We start from the raw sequence: 18949 nt of genomic DNA, 5'->3' as shown, positions 1-18949 counted from the left end.
GTTGAGAACCGCTGGTTTAGAGGATCCATCCTTGCTGTGTATATGTTTCCTCTGGTTGGAAACGGCCATTGCTAATTCAAATCAGAGAAGGTGTGAGGACTGGAAGGAGTCTCTCTCAAGAGCTGGCCTATGAGATTTCCCCTAGGAACAAAGATTCACAAGCCTCCCGATTTCACAAGGCTCTTCCTCTCCTCCGGTTGTATGAAGGATGCTCTACAGAAGTTTAACTGCTCATCAGGGACTTTTCAGTCAAACAGCTCTGTGTGAGTTATCCAAGAGGCAAGTAGGGCTTCTCAGTCATACGGGTGCCAGGAAGTTGTTCAGGGAAATTCCTGGCAATGATGGTGCAACTGAGTCACCTACCTGTTTTTTTGTAAGTAACCATAACAAACCCATTCATTCACCAAGCTGGGTTTGACAGAATACATGTTTTCTTACATCATATCAGAAAAGTCATGTGACACTCCTCCAGTGTTCATACACTGAAAATCCTAACCCCATGGTGACAGTATGAAGAGGCAGGCCCCTAGAAGGTGATCATGTCACGAAGCTGGAGCCCTCATACATGAGAGCAGTGCCTTCTCAAAGAACCCTGAGGAGTATGGTGGTTTGAATAAAAATGACCCCTATAGGCTTGCAGGGAGTGGCACTATTAGGAGGTGTGGCCTTGTGGAAGTAGGTGTAGGCTTGTTGGAGGAAATGTGTCACTGGGGGTTTGCTTTAAAGTTTCAAATGTTCAAGCCAGGCTCTCTCTCTCTCTCTCTCTCTCTCTCTCTCTCTCTCTCTCTCTCTCTCTCTCTCTCTCTCTCGACTACTGACCCAGGTATAGAACTCTCAACTCTTTTTCCAGAACCATGTCTACCCATGTGCCTTCATGCTTCCTACCATAATGACAATGGACGAAACCTCTGAACTTGTAAGCCAGCCCCAATGAAATGTTTTCCTTTATAAGAGTTGCTGAGGTCATGGTGTCTCTTCACAGCAATAGAGACCCTAACTAAGAGAGGGAGCTTGTTCATATCTTTCTCTGTGTGAAGACACAGTGAAAACAATCCAGTCTAAGAAATGTCTCTCACTAAACAGAGCCTGCCTGTCTTGACCTTAGAAATCCTATTGTGAAGGGTACCCTATCATTAAGACATTTCACAATGGCTGCTCCCTGGCCAGGCCTGAGGGTGAAAGAGGTCAGTGAAGAACCAGATTCACTAACAACAATGAGGTTGCCTGCTCTCTAAATAATACTGTTGAAATGGCAACATGTAACTCTCAGAAGTCACAGAACAACAGTGGGTGCAATTATTGTAATGAGTGATAACCTTGATTAGTGGCCAAGGGACAACCTCTCAAGGGTTACAGAGGTAGCTGATAGAATAGGGGGAGTTAGGGAGCCCTTGAGAAGCAGAACCTATAGGATACATACAGGGAGAGAAAAATATTTCTTCTTAGGAACGTCAGCCCATGCTCCTAAATCTGGAATCTATAGCAGGCTGAAGAGTTAAAATTTGAGTATGTAGCCAGGCTGCTGGCAGAATTCTTTCTTGTTTTGGAGAGGGCAGTCTTGGCTCTTTTTAGGACTTCCATTCGATAAGGCCTACTCACATTATGGAGGGAAAATGTCTTTATTATGGATTTTGATGTTCAACTCATCCTACAATAACCTTCATAGAAACAACCGTGTTTGATGAAATGTCTAAGTACTGTGGCCCACTCAGCTGACATATAAAATAATTCATCACAATGGAGCAATAGATTAGATGTCAAACAAGAGTTAAATCCTGCTTGTACTATCAGAACCGACAGTGTATGATCAGGAGCCTAAAGGAAGTTACCCCTGCAAGAAATTATGACCTCATTCAGTTTCTAAACCTCAGGTGGTTTTCAGGACTGGGATCTGTAGTAGGAGATTTCTCTCCAGGTGCCACCAAGCCCCCTGGTCCCACAACCCACATATAAAATAATCACTCAGATGCTTATATTACTTATAAACTGTATGGCCGTGGCAGGCTTCTTGCTATCTAGTTCTTATATCTTAAATTAACCCATTTCTTCTTAGTCTATAAGTTGCCACATGGCTTGTGGCTTACCAGTACCTTACATCTTGCTTGTCATGGTGGCGGCTGGCAGTATCTCTCTGCCTTAGCCTTCCACCTCCCAGAATTCTACAGAGTGCCTATACTTCCTGCCTGGCTACTGGCCAATCAGCATTTTATTTATACAGAGTGATATCCACAGTAGGGATCTTTAAAATGAAGGCAAAGAGAAGGACTCTGCAATAACCTCAGGAAATGTGCGTGGTGATGATTCCATAAGTTCCTCCTCAAAGAGCCTGTAGACATTGAATTGGGTGGTTTTATAATAGCAAATTTGAGAATTGTTAGATTCAAGGTCTGAGTCCCCAAATACCTCTGTGGTACACATCATTGTAAGAATAGATAGGTGTTAGATGTAACCCAATCCCTGTCCTGGAAGCTTCATTTGGTGACAAGAGATGGCCAGATGGGACTCTTTCTCCCCTATTATTTGGAAATTTCATTTAGGTCGTCTTCACATATGTATATTGTTTAGGGAGTTTCTACTGTACTAAGGGATGGAGGACACCAAGGAGAACGAGGCCCTCTAAATTAACATAAGCGAAGCTCATATGAACTCAGAGACTGAAGCAGCATGCACAGGGCCTGCACGGGTCTGCACCAGGTCCTCTGTGTGTATGTTATGGCTTCCAGTGCAGTGTTTTTATACGATTCCTGAGTGTTCAAACGAGTGGGTCTCTGATTCTTGTGCCTGCTCTTGGGCTCTTTTCCTTCTGTTGATTCATCTTATCCAATTTTGATGTGATCATTTTTGTTTTATCCTATCCTATTTTATTTTCTTATGTTAAAAAAATGAATGAGTGAATAAAAACCTTGCCACTAAGGTAAAAGTGAACAACTGAACAATCATTTATACCTTCTGGGAGAGGGAAAATCAGTTTTCTCCAATGGAGTGACACTGGGTATGTCTACCATTCCAGGGCAGGCCTCATGTTCTGGAGCAGTTGAGCAACATATAGTGGACTCCACAATGTTTTTGTGTGGTTTTGTTTGGTTACAGTTCAGTGGTGTGTTTTTCTTTTTCTTTCTTTTTTTTTTTGTGGGAGGGTAGTGTTTTGTTTTCTTGGTTTGGGGGAGTTTTGTTGTATTGGGTTTGTGTTTGTTTTTTGAGAAAAAACTTAAAGGTGGGTGAGTAGGGAGGGAGAGAGGATCTGGAAGGACTTGGGGGAAGAGAAGAATATGATCAAAATATATTTAATTTTTAAAATAGTTTTAAATAATGAAAATATTAAAAATATACAGGTATTGGGGCATTTATGCTGCTATAGCATACATGTCATATATATGTGTTATATATATGTCATATACATAGGTCATACATATGTCATATATATACATACATGTATGCTGGGAGACTTACAAACCATAAAAATTTGTTTTCACAGTTCTGGAGGCTGAAAAGTCATTAAAGTACTGGTAGATTTAATGTCTGGTGAGGCTCCACATAGATGTGCTTTCTCATATGACAGAGGGACAGACAAGTTTTTTCATGCTTCTTTAGTCACTAATTCCATCAAAAGGGCTTTGACCCATGACCTATCACCTCTCAAAGGTCCTATGTCTTAATGCTACCATTCAGGTTTCAACAAATGAGCTATGAAGGCACATAAAGATTCAGACTACAGCAATATAGGAAGTCATAAATGGAGTGTAGGCCAAGGTCCAGGAAATGGGCCTACAAGCTCCATAGTCATTTCCTCTGTCCCTGAATGTGTAATTTTAAGAAGGATATACTTGGTGGTTGGTACAACCTCATATTAGCATGTGGAATAAGGGTTATCATTATAAGGAAGGCAAAAAGAAATTCCTAAAATTGCCCCTAAATAGTGAGTCAAAGTCAATCTTGAATCCCAAGAGGATGAGAGAAATGTGTTAGCCTCAAGGTTATAACTACACTTGATTCTTCAGTCTGGCCTCATCAAAAGCCAGTGGAATGCTAGAAGACACAGTAAGTTAGCACATTCAACCAAGCCATAGTTCTAACTTGCAGTTGAGGTGGCAGATGGGGCAACCTTGCTTGAGGAGGTTAGCATGGTTTCAGTTTATGAAACTTCACTGATGATCTGGCAAATGCAATATTTCCTATCTCTATAACAGGAGTGTTAGAAGAGTTTCCACTCTCAGAAAATAAATGAAAGAATCATGGGATTTCTGGGGCGCTATGTGAAATCTCTATTTTTTGTCACAACATATTCTAAAGAGATCTGGACACCTTTCCCAGCATCATGTTGGTCTACTACATCACTAATTTCAGGACAATTATGCATAAGCCAAAACTGCCCATATGTCTGCCCTCTACTGTATGAAAGATAAGCCCTATCATGATTTAGGAGACTACAACACTGGTAAGTTTTAGGGATCAAGTGGTGGGGGGATGGTCACCTATTCAAGGAATGATTGCACCTTGCACCATGAAGAGGGATGCAAACTGCCTGGTTGGTATAATGGAGTCAGTGTATCCCACACCTGAGAATAGTGTTCAAGCCGAGGACTTGCTTGCTTTATTTTGGTTTAGTCCGGGTTTCATGCATCAGGCTGGTCTTGAACTTGCTGTTTACCCTAGGAGGACCTTGCAGTTTTAATCCTCCCACCTCTACCTCCTGAGTTCTGAGACGAACAGATATGCATCACCACGCCTGGCTTTATGTGGGACTGGGAGTTTAACATAGGGCTTCATGCACACGAACTAAGCTCTGAACCAACTGAGCCATACTCTCAACTCAAGTCTGTGTGTTTTGTGTGAATGAAAGACTACTTACCTAGTGTGGGGTCTAAGCAAAAAAGGTTGTAGTGCAAGTCATACTGGGACTTGGGTCATATAACTTCCCAGAAGCCATAGCATAACACCCCATGAGAGCAGCGATGGGAAATGATGTTTAAGACGAGATCTATACAAACAAGCAAATGCAGAGCCCTAGGATTATGTATTAAGGCCGTCTTAGCCACAGTGGAGCATTTAACATCTGTTGAAAATCTTCGAAGACAGTTCTGATCCTTGAGTGTCTGAGCATGGAATAGCAGCTGTCCAGAACTACTCATTGTATGTGAAGTTATTTCAGCCAGGACTGCTCATCATACATTGGATTGCTCAGATTAGTGAGTCAGGAGGACCTTGTAGGAATCTACCCAGGATGGTCTGACACCAGGACAAGAAGACACAAGCAAGCTGGATTAACAGGCTCTGACCAGTGTGTCACTCACCGCTGTTACACCTGCTCCCCTCTTTCCCTGCTTTATCTCACTCTGGGTTTACACGGAACAGCACTTACAGCTAGTTCCTGGAGGAGAGACAAAAACAAGCTTAGTCCACAGATAAGTCAGTTTGGTATGTGAGAGAAAGTGGATGCAACTATCCTACTGCATGCCTCAGAGTGGTCCTGAGAGCGGGCACAGAAGAAAATGCCTTCTCATAGGCAAGGCTTTGAGTGCTGTGCATGGCCACCTGCTCTGTGTGGTTGGAGAAGTGAGTGCAGATAGAAAGTAATCTGGCTCATGGGAAATAGTGAGTGGCATGGCTGCTATGTCAAGAGCTAGAAGAAGGAAGATTAAATGTAGGAGACAAGGAGTCCTGGGACAGGAGCTGTGGTTGATGGTTAATATTATTGCCAACTTGAGATGCTCTAGAATTACTAATGAGAAAAACCTCTGTATGTATCTGTAAGGGATGATCTAGTTTAGTTTAATTGAAGTACAAAGACCCATCCCAATGGTGGGCATCACTGTTCCCTGGGATTGTGCCCTGAACTGCATAAAAAGGAGAAAACCAGCTGAGCACCAGCGATCTTTGCTCCCTTCTCCCTGCCTGTGAATGTAACACAGCCAGCTGGCCTCTCGCACTGGCTGCTTTGCCCTCTCTGCTGCGATGGAAGGTATCCCTGCAAACGCAAACGTTTTCTCCCTGAAGTTGCTTCCGTGAGGTATTTTTATCATGCTGACAAGAAAATTAACCAAGGCATGTAAAACTGAGTATAAAGTGTGAAGATATTTATGTAACACATTCATGTTCACCAGAAGACATCTACAAAGAAGAGGCACCGAAAACAAACATTTGTCATCACTCATAGTGAAAATGAGCAAGTTGACCTCAGTCGCAGAGATTCGGATCATGAATTGACCTCACAATGGACAACTACTTATGGTCACTGTGCCGCTGAATATTCAACATGCCAGCAACAAAGATCAATATTCAGTCTTTGATATGCTCCCATTCCTCAGGAAGACCAGGGATTCACCATACCAATCCCCTTCCAGTACGGAAGGACTGACAATTCATTCTGAAAGAGACAAACACATGGTCTGGCTTTAGCTTTGTCTTTCATGTCCACAGAGTCAGCCAGACTGCTTAAGACCTATGGAAATATTAATCTGATGACATGGAATCTGTAACATTGCCGTGAAGCAGGGACCCACAGTATGGCAGAAGGACTGCAGCAATGGGCCTTTGGTCACAGCACCTACAAGTCACTCAGCTTTCCCAGAGTTCCACTCTGTCTCAGCACCTCATCCCATGATGCAGTGTTTCCTTTGACTAAAGTCCTTCATATGCATCTGTGGTCTACTGAAGAACTACAGGGTCTTGAAATTAAAAGGTGGAGACCAGGATTGCCTAGTGGCCCTTTGTTTTCAAAACTAAGAACTGAATATCCCAGGTGTTCCATGACCCCCACATTCAATGATCCAAACAACATAATTATCATCCTGGAAGCACCTCTTATGTTGAAATCCAAAACAATTTTTGTGTATGGTATCAAATCTTGTAAGCTCCACCTGTATTTATTTTTAAGGTGCAACTTACAAGTACCTAATTAAATTTCTCTTTGATGCTTCTACAGTCTTGTTTGTATTTTGAATTTGACACCTTTATATTTTGTCTTGTGATATTGTTAAAGCTACATATGGGCTTTGTCCAAAACTCCTGAAGTGACAGTGTCTTTCATATGCTAATGAGCTGCAGGTGGTTGCAGCTCCTGGGCATTTTCAGGATGCAGCTGGTCACCAGAAGGAATGAGACAAGATAAGTTAGTTGGGACTTTCACCTCAACCACTTGACCATTAAGGGAGGACAGAGAACATAAAGGTTAAATTGGTCACCAACAGTGATTAATCATACATATGTATGACATTTAATCCCAGTATTAACCATAGAGACCTGGAGGTCTATATAGACAGGTAGTGATGTGGAAGTCATGTGGCTGGGCTTAGAGCCAATGAGAAGGCAGAACAGGAAGGCAATAAAAACTTAGTTTAGACAGGAAGAAGCTATCTGTGTGGAAGCTATGCCGTGGTGGTAAGCTAAGGTTAGCCTTGGCTATTCCTTCTGATCTCTTCAGCTATTACCTCTGTATTTGGTTCTGTGTTTCTTATTTAATAAGACTGTTTAGAAATTTGTCTACACCTGAGTTCTGTGCTTGAAGAGGAAGCCATGGGAACTCCAACTTAGGGAAGTACAGGGAAAAGAGAGAGGGAGGAAATCTTGGGAACCCATGTGACAGTGTCTCCAGGTATTGTCAGGACACCTAGCTGGTATCCACTCTTGGAACATTCTTTGCCAGCTGACTACAGGAAACTTCCTGCTTGATGTCAGACACTCGTTATAAGCTAGGCTAGGTGACATTGACTTGTAACCTAGTTTTTCAGAGGCTGAGACAAGAAAATGGCAAGTTCAAGGCCTCATTGGGCTATAGAGTAAGTTCAAGGTCAGCATGGGAGACTCAGTAAGGTCCTATCTTAAAATGAGAAAAATCAAGAAGGCTAGAGAGGTAACTCAGTGACAGAATGCCCACCTGACATATGGAAGGCCCTCGGTTTAATACTCACTACTGGAGGGTGTATGGGTTTGAATCTTAAATATTCCCCAAAGGCTATGTATTAAAGGATTAGTTGCTAGTCTGAGGAGCTACTGGGAAGTGAAGGAAACTTAAGAGGTGGGACCTACATACTTCAAAAACCTCTACTCCACAAAACTGGAAAATCTAAAAGAAATGGATAATTTTCTGGATAGGTACCACATACCTAAGTTAAATCAAGACCAGATAAACCATTTAAATAGTCCAATAACCCCTAAGGAAATAGAATCAGTCATTAAAAGTCTCCCAACCAAAAAAAGCCCTGGACCTGATGGTTTCACTGAACAATTCTACCAGATCTTCAAAGAAGACTTAATACCACTACTCTTTAAATTGTTCCACACAATAGAAGCAGAAGGTATATTACCAAACTCCTTCTATGAGGCTACAATTACCCTGATTCCTAAACCAAACAAAGATGCAACAAAGAAAGAGAACTACAGACCAATCTCCCTCATGAACATTGATGCAAAAATACTCAATAAAATTCTGGCAAACAGACTCCAAGAACACATCAAAACAATTATCCACCATGATCAAGTAGGCTTCATCCCAGGGATGCAAGGGTGGTTCAACATATGAAAGTCTGTCAATGTAATACACCATATAAACAAACTCAAAGAAAAAAACCACATGATCATCTCACTAGCTGCAGAAAAGGCACTTGACAAAATCCAACACCCCTTCATGATAAAGGTTTTGGAGCGATCAGGAATACAGGGAACATACCGAAACATAATAAAGGCAATCTACAGGAGGCCAACAGCCAACATCAAATTAAACAGAGAGAAACTCAAAGCAATACCACTAAAATCAGGAACAAGGCAAGGCTGTCTCCTCTCCCCATACTTATTCAATATAGTACTTGAAGTTCTAGCCAGAGCTATAAGACAACATAAAGAGATTAAGGGGATACAAATTGGAAAGGAAGAAGTCAAGCTCTCCCTATTTGCATATGACATGTTAGTATACATAAGTGACCCCAAAAATTCAACTGAGGAATTGATACAGCTAATAAAACCTTCAGCTACATTGCAGGATACAAGATCAACTCAAAAAAATCAGTAGCCCTCCTATATACAGTAGACAAACAGGCTGAGAAGGAAATCAGAGATACATCACCCTTTACAATAGCCAAAAATGATATAAAATACCTTTGGGTTATTCTAACTAAGCATGTGAAGGACCTATATGACAAGAACTTTAAGTCCCTGAAAAAAGAAATTGAAGAAGATGTCAGAAAATGGAAAGATCTCCCATGCTCATGGATAGGCAGGATTAACACTGTAAAAATGGCAATCTTACCAAAAGCAATCTACAGATTCAACGCAATTCCCATCAAATTACCGACACAATTCTTCACATATCTGGAAAGAATAATACTCAACTTCATATGGAAAAACAAAAAACCCAGAATAGCCAAAAGAATCCTGTACAATAAAACAACCTCTGGAGGCATCATAATCCCTGACCTCAAGCTCTACTATAGAGCTACCATAATAAAAACAGCTTGGTACTGGCATAAAAACCAACATGTGGACCAATGGAATTGAATTGAAGACCTTGACATTAACCCGCACACCTATGAACATACAATTTTTGACAAAGAAGCCAAAAATGTACAATGGAAAAAAGAAAGCATCTTCAACAAATGGTGCTGGCATAACTGGATGTCAATGTGTAGAAAGCTGCAAATAGATGCATATCTGTCACCGTGCACAAAACTTAAATCCAAGTGGATCAAACCTGATAGTAGAGAAAGTAGGAAGTACTCTTGAACGCATTGGCACCGGAAATCACTTTCTAAATATAACACCAGTAGCACAGACACTGAGAGAAACAATCAATCAATGGGACCTGTTGAAACTGAGAAGCTTTTGTAGAGCAAAGGACATGGTCAATAAGACAAAGCGACAGCCTACAGAATGGGAAAAGGTCTTCACCAACCCCACATCTGACAGAGGGCTGATATCCAGAATATATAAAGAACTCAAGAAATTAGACCTCGAAATGCCCAACAGTCCAATTAAGAAATGGGCTATAGAACTAAACAGAGAATTCTCAACAGAGGAAGCTCAAATGGCTGAAAGACATTGCTCAACATCCCTAATTATCTGGGAAATGCAAATCAAAACGACTCTGAGATACTACCTTACACCTGTCAGAGTGCCTAAGATCAAAAGCACAGAAGACAGCTTATGCTGGACAGGATGTGGAGCAAGGGGAACTCTCCTCCACTGCTGGTGGGAATGCAAGCTTGTACAGCCACTTTGGAAGTCAATATGATGCTTCCTTAGAAAATTGGGAATCCATCTCCCCCAAGACCCAGCTATACCACTCTTGGGCATATACCCAAGGACTGCTCAATCATACCACAAGGGCATTTGCTCAGCTATGTTTGTATCAGCTTTGTTTGTAATAGCCAGAACCTGGAAACAACCTAGATGCCATTCAACTGAAGAATGGATAAAGAAAATATGGTACATATACACAATGGAGTACTACTCAGCAGAGAAAAACAATGACATCATGAGGTTTGCAGTCAAATGGATGGATCTAGAAAAAATCATCCTGAGTGATGTAACCCAGACTCAGAAGGACAAACACGGTACTCACTCATAGGAGGATAGTAGATGTAAAACAAAGATGACTAGACTGCTACACAACTCCAGGGAGACTACCTAGAAAACGGGACCCTAGGAAATACCCAAGGATCACTCAGTGACAGAGAAATGGATGAGATCTGCATGAACAACCTGGACGACAGTGGGAGTAATGAAGGGCAAGGTTCGAGGAAAAGAGAGCTTAGGGGAGCAGGAGATCCCAGCTGGATCAAGAACAGAAAGGGAGAACGAGGAATAGCAGACCATGATAAATGAAGACCACATGAGAACAGGAATAGGCAGAGTGCTGGAGAGGTCCCCAAAAATCCACAATGATATATCCTCTATAGACTGCTAGCAATGGTCTAGAGAAAGCCTGATCTGACCTAGTCTGGTGATCAGATGGCTAAACACCCTAACTGTCGTGCTGGAACTCTCGTCCAGTAACTGATGGAAGTGGATGCAGAGATCCTCAGCCAGGCCCCAGGTGGAGCTCCAGGTGTCCAATTGTCGAGAAATTGGAGGGTCTGTAAGAGCATGAATTGTTGAATCCAAGATAGCAAAAAGCACAAGGACAAATAGCCAAACAAATGGAAGCACATGAATTATGAACCAAAGGCTGTGGAGCCCCTAACTGGATCAGGCCCTCTGGATAAGTGAGACAATTGAATAGCTTGATCTGTTTGGGAGGCACCCAGTCTGTGGGACCAGGATATGTCCTTAGTTCATGAGCTGGCTGTTTGAAACCTTGGGCTTACACAGGGACACTTTGCTCAGTCTGGAAGGAGGTGACAGGACCTGCCTGTACTGAATCTACCAGGTTTAAATGAATCCCCAGGGGTGCCTTGATCCTGGAGGACATGGGAATGGAGGGGAGGGGCTGGGGGAAAGTTGGGGGGGGGGGCGGGAGGAGGGAGGACAGGGGAACCCATGGCTGATGTATAAAATTTAAAACACATAATAATAAAGAAAAACAAAAGAGGTGGGACGTAATATGAAGAGTTAGGACACTGGGGACGTACATGCCTTTGTAAAGGATTTTGGTACTCCAGGCTCTTCCGTGCTGTCTGCTGTCTTTGTCTCCTTGTCACTATGAATGAACAACTTTGGTCCACCAGACCTAACACCATGTCACACTGTGCTGTCAGAGGCCTGAAGAAATAGGGCCAGGTAGCCATGGAATCCCGGTATCCATGAGCCAAAATGAAACTTTCCTCTTTGTAAGTTGATTTACATTGGGCAGTTTGTCACAGAATCCAAAAGCTGAGTAACAGGGGGTACAGCAGGAGAAACTAGGATTGTTTCCTTGGAGCTGTTATAGTTAATTTTGTCACTCAAATATGACAAAAAGTGTCCTGAAGATATTTACAAAAAGAATGGGTAATAATATCGACTAGGATGGAAACAATGCCTCCCTACATTTGTGCCGTGTGCTGGGAGCTTTCTACAGAGAAAACTCTGCTCCAAGGAGGGTACTCAGTTCCAGGTACCACGCCTTAAAGATATCAACCCACTAGAATGGGCTTAATAGATTTGAATAAAACATAAAGCACATGAGTGCTATACCAGGTGAGATGAGCTTGGAGGAATTCGGACCAGTAGAGGGCTAAGCAGAAATGTGGCCGTTGTCCTTAGATACTTGAAGTCCTCCACATTAAGAGAATCACTTGTGTCACCGCCCAAATGACAGAATTAGGACCAAACAACACTCAGCGGTACGGCTTGCTAAGGTTGAGGGAATTCTAGGCCCCCAGTATGGTCCCACAGCATACTGTGTTTTCAGCTGAAGTGAGAGGCATAAAGAAAGAAAAGTGTCTGAGATCTTCTACCTCTTCATGTGACAGGTGTCCTTCTGGATTCACGGGGGTGGGGGGACGGTGGGGGGAGGAGGAGAAAGCTGTACACACAAGCCAGGTACCACGCCTTACACCATGTGACAGGTGTCCTTCTGGACACACGGGGGAACGGAAAGCTGTACACACAAGCCACCCAGAATGGGAGCCAGCAAGCTTTAGTTAAGTTTTCCCGTTCTCACCGCTAGCTCATGCTCCCTTTGTGTCCAGCACATCTGTCTGCACGACCATTCAGTTCCCACCAAACCTATGCAGGAACACAGAGCTTTCTTGAGGTCTTCGGGTACTCAGTTTTGAAGTCCCCTATGTCTTTTAACACTGGTTAAAGGGAGGCAGAAGAGATGGCTCAGCAGTTAAGAGCACTGACTACTCTTCCAGAGGACCCCAGATTGATTCTCAGCATGCACATGTCAGCTCATGACCCTCTGTAACTCTACTCCTTGGGGATCCTATGCCCTCTGTCTTGTCTTCCATGGATACCAGGCATACACATACTGCACACTGCACAGACATATATGAAGGCAAAATACCCATACATATAAGTAAATAAACAAAAACGGATGAAATGGATTTCTTTTTTGTGGTTTTTCAAGACAGGGTTTCTCTGTGTAGTTTTGGTGCCTGTCCTGGATCTTGCTCTCTAGACCAGACTGGCCTCGAACTCACAGAGATCTGCCTGCCTCTGCCTCCTGAATGCTGGGATTAAAGGCATGCGCCACCACTGATTTCTTATGCTTTTCTCTTGTTAATATGCTTTTGTTATGGGGCTGTCATTCATGAATCTCATAAAGATGAGGAAAATATTTTTTCTTACCCTAAAAATTCTAAAAAAAACCAAAAACAACCAACCAAACAAAAACACAACAACCTGCTACAGAGTGCCCGATAGACATTGGCATCACTTCAGGCCACTAGGAAAGTATAAGGAAAGATAGGAGATTGAGTTTCATGTTTTCTGTGGACTCTTCCAGCTCTAACCCTGTATCCTTTATGTGGAAATCTATTTCAGATATCTCATTTCTGACTTAGGCATGAGCGGCGATGATGAATCATTCTCCCGGTATCTCACTTTGTAAAGAACACAAGAAGGAGTTAATTTGCTAGTTCGTGGCGTGAGGCATTTTCGCTTGACTGCAGTGAACCCAGGAGGGCCAGGAGTCCTTTCTGCTTGAATTCCCATGGGCACGGAGGTCCCCACCACCCTCCCTGTCTGTGAGGCTCCCTCTCACTTCGCTTTCCTGGCACCAGGAAAATTCTGCAAGAATAGTGAATTTGTTGTTAAATTCGCTCTTCCAGGCAAAACTTGCCATTGCTGCCTGGGGAACATCTTTACATCACAAAAGCATCAGCCTCCTTTTGAAATGAATGAATGAAGGAACCAAAATGCCAATGCTTTCATTGCCTGGACTCTTAAAAGCCATGCTTACACTAATAAAAGACAAACCAGAGTAACTAAGTATAGCGGACCGAGGGCGGAGTTACCCAGTGAAGCTCACATGTAATAAAAAGCACCCTTGGCTGAAAGACAGGCCTGTCCGGATACGAAATGGGCATTTCAGAGCCATGTAATTTATGTAAACCATACTCTGTAAGGTATTTTATCTTGGTCATGTGCATAATCTGAAAAGAAAAAAAAAAAAAAACCGTCAAGATCCTCCCTGAAGATCATCTCTTCCTTCTGTAGCTTTCTGGGTGATTTATCAAGATATTGGACACGAGGCCACTCCTGTAAGTAGTGGAGACTTGAAACTCTGTAATTCTGACCACTAGCTGAGCACCCAGTCTGGGCCGGGATCGATTTCTAAGCCCTGGGCCACTGCTTGCAGGAACAGTGGACCCAGGGCAGCCTCTGCGCAGCCGCAGTGGGCTGCAGCCAGCCTGACTGGGAATGATTAGCCTTCTTCAGGCAGCTCTTCCCCCACCGAGTCGCTGGCAAGGCTCCCCTTTGGAGACAGCTCGTGTGTGCTCCTGGCGCGGCGTCTGCTGTTGTCATAGATGTCTGGGGAGCCTGGCGGGCCCCTTCCAGCGGAGCTTCAGGACGATCGGGTGGTTTGGTGGGGGTGGGAGGGGTAGGGTGGGGTGGAGGCGTCTGTCCTGAGTGTAATTCCATGCAGGGGTGAGCAAAGGAGGATGAAGTGGAGAACTCGGTTGGAGAAATAAACCAGAAAAAAAAAAAAAAAAAAAGGTCCCAGCCACACAAGGGCCCAGGGATGCCCGGGGTCGGGTTTCTTAGGCCTGGAAGTCATGAGGCTACAGAGGACCCTAGGGCCGGCTTCATTGTAGTTGACCCGGGACCTCCTGGAGGTCTAAAAGCCAGCTGTAAAGCAAACCTTACATCAAAGGACCTATGTAGCTTGGGGGACAAGTCACCCATAAAGTGCTGAATCCCATGGGGAGCTGCTTTCCTGGAGGTTAGATCCTCAGCACTCCAAAGGCACAGGTAGAGAGGAAATGCGCAAAGCCCAGATGGCAATCACGAAATAGAGTGATTTCCCCCTTTTCCTTTCTTTTTACTGATGGGATGAACTCCCGGGCTCCTGTTTGCTGAAATTGTGTTCTACCACTGACATATGATCCAACCGTGGGCATCTCTACACGGCACACTATTGTTTTAAGTTTTAAGACTGTTCTTAACAAAACCTTATTTCTGGCTTCAGAGTTACTCCAACCACTGGTCCACTTGAAGTCAAGAGACTGTTTCCGGACTCTATTTCATTCTAACGACCCTGTTCCACACTATGAAAGGGTGTTAGCATTGCAGATCACATCTAAGAGAAAGAAAAAAAAAAACTTAAATAAATAAAACTGAAGAGAAGAAATAATTTGGGAGTAACCCGACCCACTCAAAACCTGATAAGATCTGAGAAACCTAAATCCCCAATGACACGGGGGACTTGCACACTGACCTATCGGTCCAAAATGGCCTCTGGCCTACTGAATAGAGGCTTGTCTTCTCCCCCTTTAAACACAAAGCCCCTAACTGTTAGCAGCTCGTTTTTTAAGTGGCAGTGAAGCTCTCTCTTTTTAACTGGTACAAAACAATCTCTTGCATCATGAAGGATGACTCACCCCACGACCCAGACATCCCGTGGTATCTGATTTCTTCCCCAGACACTTAGATATGACCCTGGGTCAGAAGAGCCCTTTGCCCTGGTCATATTTTTTTTTCTTCCTTGTTTAATTCAACATTGTTTTGTACTTATAAGGAATTGTTACAGTAATCATCTTTTTTGCCAAATTGGCCATAATATAATCCACCTACTACTGAACAACTACAGAAGAAAAATTAAACAAACGTTTTGCTGTTGTCCCTTTTTCCCTGGGGGAGGAGCCAGAAGACCACTTGGATTATGTACACAATGTTGGTAATTTTGCATTACTTGATTCTACAGAATGCCACGGCACTCCCCAGAGTCCAAAATAGCTGTTGTAAACAATGACAATTACTGTCCAGACAGTTTCAAACACAGCAGGTTACTGGCTCTGGCTGAGGCTATGATGGAAACCCTAAAAAACAAAACAAAAACATAAAAAAACAAAACAAAACAAAAAAAACCCATAAATATTTTGAAATGCTCCTTAAATCAAATTGATGCCCCAGACATAGAGCAGCTTGTGTTGAAGCAGCTGAAGTCATTTGGAAGTTGAGAGGCTCTGTTGGGAGAGGATTGAGGAAGTTTGGAGTTTGCTAATATATCAGGCCACAATTAAATGATTATTAAGTTTTTTTCTCCAGGAGCACTTACCTCGCCAGTACCTTACTCTCCATAAGCATCACGTGGCCAGTCTTCAATTCCTCTACTGCATCTGTTTGGTTCTATCAGCACCGGGTGAGTGCTAGTGGGTGGTGGTGGCTATGGCCTCTGTTTATATTGAGAGATCTGAAGCCTGCTGCTGCCAGCCAAGAGACTTTGATGCTGGTCACTAAGAGTCAAAGAGAAAAAATGGATGCCAATGGGGCCCCAAGAATGGCAGTGAAACCTTCAAGAAGTTTCTACCCTTCTGGACCAGCCTATAGCGCCTCCGGTGTTTCGAGATTAAGGTGCTTGCTGCTTGAGATTTGTGTGGGCTGATTTTCCCATGTCTCACATCTTTAGGGGGTGATGGGGGGCTCTGTATCCCTAAGAGTTCTACAGTTGATGCAGTACAACTGTAAGACCATCTGCCTGAGGGGTCTGTCCGTCCTATCCTGGGTTTCAGAGAAACTTCTTAGACACAGTGTGTTCACGCTGCCCTCTGCCCTAAGGCAATAGTTAATTACAGTGAAACCAGCTTGTAGGGGATTCTGTGTTCACTGCCTTTTGTCTCACTGTGAACCTGCCTCATGATGAAGATGAATTGCTTGATGACGTTCTATCTCTTGCAGATCCTAGGAAAGACTCTTTTCATTGTATGCAGCCGGAATCCAACATGGTGTCAACAAAAAAAAAAAAAAAAAAAAAAAAAAGAAAATTCACAATTCATATTAGGTTGAGTATCCTTAATCTGAAAATAGAAAAATTTTTAAAAAATGCTCCACAATTGAAGATGTGGTCCAAATGGTAAAGTGCTGGTTCATCCTACATGAAGTCCTGGATGTGATATCCAGTATAGGAGATGTGCCTACTCCTGTAATCCCAGGAGTTCAAGATCATCCCCCACTACTTGGGGGTACTGGAGCCTATGTCTATAACACACCCACAAACAAACAAAACAAACCAAATGTTCCTAAATCTGAAACATGATGACACAACATCTAAAGAGTTTTAGATTTTACATTTTTGATTTTACAGTCTCTACAAATATCCAAACTCTGAAAAATTCAATATCTGAAGCCCACCAAGTCCAAAGCATTTTTGATAAGGGATAATGAAGCTGTACCAAAGAATAGGAAAGGCCAAAGCACATGCTCATGACAGACTGGGTCCCCTGGGTTTTAGGCCCATTGTGTGGCACTGTTATTAGTAGGGGCATATACCAAACAGAGTGAGTCATGACGAAACAAAAACCATAAGCTGGGTCATTTCCATACAACAGAAAGTTCCTACTGTTCCTACTTGTGGTTCTTGGCAACCCTGAATCAAAATAATAGCAACCAAGTCTGATGAGTGGCCACTGTATCCTTTTCTTTTTCATGTTTCTACGTAAAACCCTCCCCCGTCCTCTTTTATGGGGCACTAACACCGTTTACAAGGGCTTCATCCTCAAGACACAATCATTTCCGATAAAGCCCCATATTTCCACACCATCACGTTAGGGACTGGGTGTCAACACAAATTTGGGGATGGGTCAGCCGGTCATTCAGACTGTAGTAACACCACTGTGCCACTCATTTGTTGGGTCCAAGACCTCACTCTTCAATTATGTCTCCCTGACACAGTGTTTTTATGTGCTAATTCTCTAGTTTAACTGTGTCCATTACTCTCTTTTTCTTAACAGTCTCCAATTACAAGATAATGAGGAAGAGTTGAGAAATGACATATTACTTGAAAAGAAATGTGTAGGTGACCACACCAGTCTTTCTCATTGTGTGTTTGTATATTTATGTATCTGTCATTAAAGTACTTGAAAGTGTATTGTGTCTATCTGTAATGCTCATACATTACAAGGAGATGCCATTAAAATTGACATCTTGTACCATTTAAATACTATTATATTATATATACACCAATTCTGGAAAACATACAATATAAATGAAAAATATACTGCATAATAGATCATTTGAGTTTCAGGCAGAATTGGGAGAGATATCAAGGGTTTCTTCCCATGACTCTTAATTTACTTGTTGGGCAGCAGAGTGGTGTCCCACAGATGACTCATGTCTGCATTTTAATTCAAGAGCCCCTTAGTAGAGAGTGGTGATAGCCATGGCTATAGTCTCAGCTACTTGAAAGGTTGAGGCAGGAAGACTTTAGGTCATGGGTAATGTAGACAACCTATCTGGATTCTCCACAGAAAACAAAAGTAAAGCCCGCCAGTTGAGTTGCCCGAATAACCATCGACAGCCAATGTTCATTAGACACATTTCACAGAGTTCTTTAAGGGAGTGTGAGGAGCTTCTGCTGTACCAGCCATCTTCTGTCTCCACACCTTAGGGAACAGCGTCTGGGCTTCTTCAGTTGACCTAGAAGGTCCTTGATTAGTGAATAGAACTGGAATTTTATATTAGGATAAGCTCAGTGGAGATAAAAGTGTATCATCAAGGTCAGGGAGGTCTCATGGAACATCAGTGGGAGAGCCCTGTCTCACAAGGCTGGAACCAGATGCTCCACTGCTGTCTGGAACTAAGGCAGCTGCTCTGCCTGGTGGCCAGATGGGCCCTCTGCTCTGGCCATCTCTGCATGTCTGGATTTCCTCTGTTAAGCCGGCATTCTCTGTACCTCCATGCACTGTAGCAAAAGATGTCCACCTGCTGAGCCCTGTGGTAGTACTTTCTTGTCAAGACCACCAGCTCATAAATAACAGCATGGAGACTTTTATTATTAATGATAAACTTTTATTATTAATTATAAGAGCTTGGCCTTTAGCTTGGGCTTGTTTTCAACTAGCTTTTATAACTTAATAAACCCATATTTTTT

The sequence above is a fragment of the Onychomys torridus genome, chromosome 15 (genome assembly GCF_903995425.1).
Source record: "Onychomys torridus chromosome 15, mOncTor1.1, whole genome shotgun sequence".
Lineage (NCBI taxonomy): Eukaryota > Metazoa > Chordata > Mammalia > Rodentia > Cricetidae > Onychomys > Onychomys torridus.
This window is presented reverse-complemented; position numbering follows the sequence as displayed.